This window comes from Balaenoptera acutorostrata, chromosome 15 (genome assembly GCF_949987535.1).
Source record: "Balaenoptera acutorostrata chromosome 15, mBalAcu1.1, whole genome shotgun sequence".
Classification (NCBI taxonomy): Eukaryota; Metazoa; Chordata; class Mammalia; order Artiodactyla; family Balaenopteridae; genus Balaenoptera; species Balaenoptera acutorostrata.
Window position 1 is genome coordinate 66,953,366 of NC_080078.1, and position 8,338 is coordinate 66,961,703.

The following is an 8,338-nucleotide window of genomic DNA, read 5'->3' on the forward strand; positions in this document are numbered from 1 at the left end:
CTCCGCTCAGGACCCTTTGAAGCCTTCCCAGTACCAGCAAGAGAAAATCCAGCCTCCTCACCTTGGCCTTGGAGGCCTATGCCCACCTTTCTAGGTACATCTCCCATGGGAGCCCATCCCCTGCTCTCTGCCTTCCAGCCTCACCTCAGGCCTTGCACAGGGAGCCATGGCTCCCCCACCAATGCACCTATTCTTTCCTCAGCTCTCAGGCCAGCTGCCATTTCTGCAGTGAAACCTTCCCAAAGCACCTCAGCCAGGCCAGGTTGGTGCAAACCCCCTGCTCTAACTATTGGAGCTGGACAGTCACTTCACTTATCTTGCTTTGTTGCTGTCACTGACCCTTAGATCTGTGAGATTACTTATGAATATCTGTCTCCACCAGGAAAACAATGGGATCCCTGAGGGCAGGAATAGAGTTTTTTTCACTAGTCTCGGTGCCTAGCACAGAGGAGAGCCTCAAGAACTGTTTTCTAAATGAATGACCTTGTTGCGGGGAGTAGAGGTGGGACTTCACAGAGAAGGTAATATTTGAGCTGGGCTTTGAAGGATGAGCAGGAGTTCCCCAAGCTGTGGCAGTGAAGGGCACAGCAAGCAGAGGCTGAAGTGTAAGACTGTGCTGCTGCTCAGGGAAGGGGTGGTGCTGGACAAGCCTAGAATGCCAGGTTAAGTAGTAAGGGCCTTTACCAGCTTTGAACAGAGCAAGGACACTTCCTTCCACAGAACCCAGCTTCCCATAAGACAGGAGCCCCCAGTCCCAGCCTCCATGGAGCCATGGTACTCTGTGACCCAGTCAGCACCAGGGTTTGTCTCTAAAACATGTCAGCGGACCCCAGGCCTGGTGAAGCCCTGTGACCAACAGGGGACATGGGCCCTTGGAGACCCTCAACTGCTAATGGCTTTAACCTTCTACAGACTGACAACTCCTACATCTAAATCTACAACCTGTACCTTTCCTTGAATTTTGCACTTCCCACTCACCACCTCCACTTAGACGTCTAACAGGTAATCTCAAAGTTAACACGTTCACCAACCAGTAAAAGGAAGTGAGAAGGGTTAGAAAAATCACCATTTGACAACCATCAGAGTAACAACTGGATCATCAGTACGTGTTAAAAGCCATGGGTAAAAGTTTGATGAGGAACAGAATATTTAGTCTCAAAGGAGCGCACCCCACAAATTACCTATTAATGAACATATTAATTATAAAGGGGAAAAACAGTAATTTTCTGATGAATAAATCTGGCAGACACTAGATGGCCAAAGTTAATTTTTCCCATCACTGGTAATAATAACATCATACGTGTTTCCTGATAAGATGCACTGGGAAGAGTACAGCATCACTTCTGTGATATTCCTGTGAAAAATCCATAACCTGAAGCTAATCATGAGGGAGCACCAAGTAACTGGCCGGGACTCTCCAAAAATGTCAGTGCATGAAAGACATAGAAAAGCTAAAGGACAGTTCTAAGGGACAGAGATTAAAGACATTTCAATAGATGCAGAATAAACATTTGATAAAACCCAACACCCTTTCATGATAAAAATGCTCAACAAATTAGAACATCCTCAAGCTGATAATGGACATCCAAAAAAAAAAAAAATCCACAGCTAACGTGTTTAATGGTGAAAGACTGAAAGCTTTCCCCTCAAGATAAGGAACAAGACGAAGAGGTTCACTCTTGCCACTTCTATTCAATATTGTACGGTAGGTTCCAGCCAGGGCCTTTAGGCAAGAATGAATAAATGAATGAATGGATGGCATCTAAATTGGAAAGAAAGAAGTTAAACTACCTCTATTTGCAGATAACATGATCTTTCATATAGAAAACCCTAAGGTAGCCACAAAAAAATTATCAGAGTTAATAAATTAGTTCAGCAGTGTTCCTGGAAGCAAGATCAATATACAAAAACCAATCATATCTCTATTGTGATATAATAAATAATAAATATTTGGTCTTCGTCCCTAGTTCCTGGTACACAGCTCCTGAAACCCTTGGACTCTCTGGAGTGATGAGAATCTTTTGTATGCTAATGGCAGGACTGGTGGCTGGGGGCCCCTAGATAGCTTCAGGATGGGGGCTGGTTGCTAGAAAGACCAAGGCATGGTTAGAGGGTTAGAAATTTCAGCCTCATTCCCCAAATTCCAGGGAGGGAAGAGGGGCTGGAGATTAAGTCAGTCCTAATGGCCAAAGATTTAATCATGCCTCTGTAATGAAACCTCCATAAAAACCCCTACACAACAGAGTTTGGAGTGCTTCCAGGCTGGTGAACACTTCAAGGTGCTGAGAAGATAGCATCCCTGGAGAGGGCATGGAAGCTCCCTCCTTCCCCTGCCCCCACTTTGTCCTGTGCATCTCTTCCATTTGGCTGTTCCTGAGTTGTATCCTTTATAGTAAACTGATAATAGTAATTCAACTGCTTTCCTGAGTTCTATGAGCAGTTCTAAGAAATTATTTATCCTGGTGTTGCAGGAAGAGGGACCCCTTCCAGGGCCCGAGAGCGGGCTCTTGTCTAACACTCAGAGATGAACTGTCCGAGGAGACACACGTGCTGACAAAGCAAAAGAATTTATCGGGAAGGGGCGCCCAGGCAGAGAGCAGTAGGGTAAGGGAACCCAGGAGAACTGCTCTGCCACATGGCTCAAAGTCTCAGGGTTTATGGTAATGGGATTAGTTTCCGGGTTGTCTCTGGCCAATCATCTTGCTTGGCCCATAGCCTCACTCGGGATCCTTCCTGGTGGCATGCTCATCTCTCAGCCAAGATGGATTCCAGTCCTTATCGGGACTTCCTGTTGTGAGACAACTCAGGCAAGCGAGCCTGGCTAAGACTGGTGGTTTTGGTCAACAGTTCCCTAACAGTGGCGGGGAGGGATGTGTAGTAATCCGCAATTTGTAGTCAAGTTGGACAAAAGTGTGGGTATCCTGGGTCTGATGTGAGGGAAATCTTGTGGGACTGAGCCCTTAAACCTGTGGAGTCTGACACTAACTCCAGGTAATTAGGGTTAGAATTGAACCAAATAGTAGGACATCCAATTGGTGTCCAGAGAGTTGGAGAATTGACTGGTGTGAGGAAAATACCCACATATTTGGTGTCAGAAGTATCGTGAGTAAAAACAGTTCAACTACCAGTGAACACACTGAAAATGAGTTTAAGAAAACAATTCCATTTACAATAGCATCAAAAAGATTAAAACACTTAGGAATACATTTAACAGAAGAAGTACAAGACTTGTAAACTGAAAACTACAAAACATCATTGAGAGAAATTTTAAAAGATCTAAGTAAAAGGAAAGGCACTTCATGTTCACGGATCAGAAGACTTAATATTGTTAAGACGGCAATACTCCCCCAAATTAACCTACAGGTTCAGCACAATCTCTATCAAAATCCCAGCTGCCTTTTCTGTAGAAATTCACAAGCTGATCTTAATTGATATGGAAATGCAAGAGACTCTGAATAGCCAAGCAATCGTGAAAAAGAAGAACAAAGTTGGATGAAACACTTCCTGATTACAAAACTAAAGTAACCAAGATTGTGTGGTACTGCCATAAGGGTAGACATATATATCAATGAAGTAGAACTGAGAGTCCAGAAATAACCCATACATTTATGGACAACTGATTTTCAACAAGAGTGCCAAGAAAATTCAATGGAGAAAGAATGGTCTTTTCAGCAAATGATGCTGCGACAACTGGATATCCACATGCAAAAGAAGGAAGTTAGACCCTTAGCTCACACCATATACAAAATAAACTTAAAGTGGATTAGAGACCTAAATTGAAGAGCTAAAACTACAAAATTCTTAGGATAAAACATAGGTATAAATATTTACAACCTTGGATTAGGCAATGGTTTCATGGATATGATTAAAAAAGGCACAAGAAACCAAAGAAAAAATAAACTTCATCAAAGTTAAAAACATTTATGCATCTTTAAACAAACCAAACAATGAAAAGATAACCCACAGAATGGGAGAGAAGATTTGAAAATCATATACCTGGTAAGGGTGTAATAGCTAGACTACACAAAGCACCTTTGCAACCCAACAACAAAAAAAGAAACAAATTTTAAAATGGGCAAAATATCTGAATAATCATTTCTTCAAAGAAGATATACAAATGTCCAATCAGCACGTGAAGAGATGTTCAAGATAACAAGTCTTTAGGGCAATGCTAATCAAAACCACAATGAGATACCACTTCACACCCAATAGGATGACTAGAAGACTAGTGTTGGTGAGCATGTGGAGAAACTGGAACCCTCACACATTTTTGATGGTAATGTAAAACAATGCAGCACTGAGGAAAACAGTTTGGAAGTCCCTCAAAAGTTTAAACGTAGAGTTAACAGATGACCCAGCAATTCCACTCTTAGATATATATCCAAAAAAGTGAATATATACATTCACACATAAACTTATACACCAATATTCATAGTAGCATTATTTATAATAGCCAAAAAGTGGAAATAACCCAAATATCAATCAACTGATAAATATGTAAACAAAATGTGGTATAGCAATAGAATGGAATACTATTCAGCAATAAAAAGAATGAAGTACTGATACATGTTATAACATAGATGGACCTTGAAAACATTATGCTAAGTGAAAGAAGGCAGTCACAAAAGGCCACATATTATATGATTCCATTTACATTAAATTTCCAGAGTAAACAAATCCGGAGATAGAAGGTAGATTAGTGTTTGCCAGGGGATGAGGGGAAGGGGAAGTGGGGAGAGACTGCTAATGAGTATGTTGATTCTTGGGGGATGATAAAATGTTCTGGAATTACATGGTGGTAATGGTTGTATAACTCTGTGAGTATTCTAAAACCACTGAATTGTACACTTGAAAAGGGTGAGTTTTATGGTATATAAAAATTATATAAATTAAAAAAATTATTTTAAACAGAGAAGTCCACAGAATGGAAGAAAATTTTTGCAAATCATATTATCTGATAAGGGATTAATATCCAGAATATATTTTAAAAAACTCTTACAACTCAACAACAAAAAAAAAAACCTGATTTTTTTTGAGGGGGGGGGCGGTCATGTCATGTGGCATGTGGGATCCTAGTTCCCTGACCACGGATCAAACCCGTGCCCCCTGCAGTGGAAGCATGGAGTCTTAACCACTGGACCACCAGGGAAGTCCAACAACCTGATTTTTTAAATAGGCGAAGAATTTGAATAGACATTTCTCCAAAGAAGATACACAAATGGTCAATAAACACATGAAAAGATACTTAACATTAGTTATTATGGAAATACAAATCAAAACCACAATGAGATATGACTTCACACCCATTAGGATGACTATTATTAAAAAGAAAGAAAGGAAGGAAGGAAGGATGGAAGGAAGGAAGGAAGGGAGGAAGGAAGAAAGAAGAACAGAAAATAACAAGTGTTGGCGAGGATGTAGAGAAATTACAACCCTTGCGCACTGTTGGTGGGAATGTAAAATGGTACAGCTTCTGTGGAAAACGGTATGGTGGTTCCTCAAAAAAATTAAAAACAGAATTACCATATAATCCTGCAATTTTGCTTCTGGATATATAACCCCAAAGAATCAAAAGCAGGGACATGAAAAGATATTTGTACTACACCCATGTTAATAGCAGCATTATTCACAACAGCCAAAAGGTGGAAAGAACCACATGTCTGGTGACAGATGAATGGATAAGCAAAATGTGGTCTCTCCACACAATGGAATATTATTTAGCCTTAAAAAGGAAAACAATTCTGACATATGCTAAAAATGGATGAACCTTGAAGAAATTATGCTAAGTGAAATAAGCCGGTCACAAAAGGACAAATACTGTTTGATTCCACTTATATGGGGGACCCAGAGTAGTCAAATTCATAGAGACAGAAAGTAGAATGGTGGGTACCCAGCAGCTCAGGGAAAAGAATAGGGAGTTACTATTTAATGTTTACAGAATTTATCAATAGTTCTGGAGATGGATGGTAGTGATAGTTGTACAACAATGTGAATGTACTTAATGCCACTGAACTGTACACTTAAAATTGGTTAAAATGATTAATTTTGTTATTTTACCATACACACACACAAACACACACACAGAAGGCGATCAAAGAAATATGATAACCTTGGATTGGCTATTGGACCAGAAAGAAATTTTTTATAAAGGACATTATTGGGATAATTGGCAAAACTTGAATATGGATTGTAAATTAGATAACAGTATTAAATCGGGGCTTCCCTGGTGGCGCAGTGGTTAAGAATCCGCCTGCCAATGCAGGGGACACGGGTTCGAGCCCTGGTCCCGGAAGATCCCACATGCTGCAGAGCAACTAAGCCTGTGTGCCACAACTACTGAGCCTGCACTCTAGAGCCCACGAGCCACAACTACTGAGCCCATGTGCCACAGCTACTGAGCCCACATGCTTAGAGCCCCGTGCTCCGCAACAAGAGAAGCCACCACAGTGAGAAGTCCACGCAACGCAATGAAGAGTAGCCCCCGCTCGCCGCAACTAGAGAAAGCCTGCGTGCAGCAACGAAGACCCAACGCAGCCAAAAAAAAATTAAATTAAATCTTTAAAAAAACATAGTATTGGGCTTCCCTGGTGGCGCAGTGGTTGAGAATCTGCCTGCTAATGCAGGGGACACGGGTTCGAGCCCTGGTCTGGGAAGATCCCACATGCCACGGAGCAGCTGGGCCCGTGAGCCACAATTGCTGAGCCTGCGCGTCTGGAGCCTGTGCCCCGTGACGGGAGGGGCCGCGATAGAGAAAGGCCCGCGCACCGCGATGAAGAGCGGTCCCCGCACCGCGATGAAGAGTGGCCCCCGCTTGCCGCAACTGGAGAAAGCCCTCGCACGAACCGAAGACCCAACACAGCCAAAAATAAATAAATAAATAAATAAATAAATAAATAAGAAAATCCTTTAAAAAAACAAAACAAAACAAAACATAGTATTAAATCAATGTTAAAATTTTCCTGATGTTTACAAGGATATACTGTACAACATGGGGAACATAGCCAATATTTTACAGTAACTATAAGTGGAGTATAACCTTTAAAAATTGTGAATCACTATATTGTACACCTGTAACTTATAATACTGTACATCAACTATATTTCAATAAAAAATTTTTTTCCTGATTTTAATCACTGTATTATGGGTATGTAATATAATCTCCTTTTTAGGAGATACTCACTGAAGTATTTCGGGGTAAAAGGGCTTGATGTGTGCAACTTACTCTCAAATGGTTGGGGAGGAGGATACACACACACACGGGAGAGAGTATAATAAAGCCAAATGTTAACAATTAGAGAATCTGGGTGAAGGTATATAGGAGCTCTTTGTACAGTTCTTATAACTTTACTGTAAGTTTGAAACTATTTCAAAGTAAAGTTTTTAAAATTTGATATGTCCAAAACAGAACTTCTGATCTCTCACCAAACCTGCTCCTTCCATAAGAGACTCATCTTAGAAAATGGCAGCTCTTTCTTTCCAGCTGCTCAGACCAGAACCCTTGGAGTCTTCAAGTCTTCCCTGACTCTCACACACATACCAATCCATGCGAAAATCCTACTGGATGCAACTTCAAAATATGTCCAGATGGGAATTCCCTGGTGATCCAGTGGTTAAGACTCCACGCTTTCACTGCCGAGGGCCCAGGTTTGATCCCTGGTCGGGGAAATAAGATCCTACAAGCTGCACTGCATGGCCACCCTCCCCCCCGAGCCAAAAAAATATGTCCAGAATCCCATCACTTCTCCCACTGCCACCACACGAGTCTGGACACCTCATCCTGTTGAATAGCTCCTCACTGGTCTCCCTGCTTCCCCCTCCCCAACCCCAAAAGGGATCCAGTTAGAACATAAGCCAGATCATGCCACCCTTCTGCTCAGAACTCTCTGATGTCTTACAGCGGCCTACGAGTGTAAGCAGGTAAGTTAAGGGGTCCCTGGAGAAAGAGAACCAGGAATGGCTTTCTTGACATAAGAGAAGCCATTTTGGCCTAAGTCATTTTGTGATCTAAGTCTGGCCACAATGCTTGCCCTTGAACAGGTCTCAGTAATTAATGATCTTAAGAGAACAAAGGAATGCAGGAACAGAGAAAAGGCAGTCAAACAACAGTGCAGTGATAAAGCAGAGTCCTAGTTCCTCCTCAAGGGATAGGCATAACTTGTCTTTGAGTTCTGCAGGGACTAAGACCCCCACCCCAGGTGGAGGACAGAATGATGATACTGACCTTCCTGACTTCAGCTAAAGCTTGGACCTTGGCCCCATTTCCATGCGGATTTCTCCTCTGCTCAAGCCCCTTCATGAATATGCATGTACCCTTAGCTTAAAACTTCCCCAGTTTTGC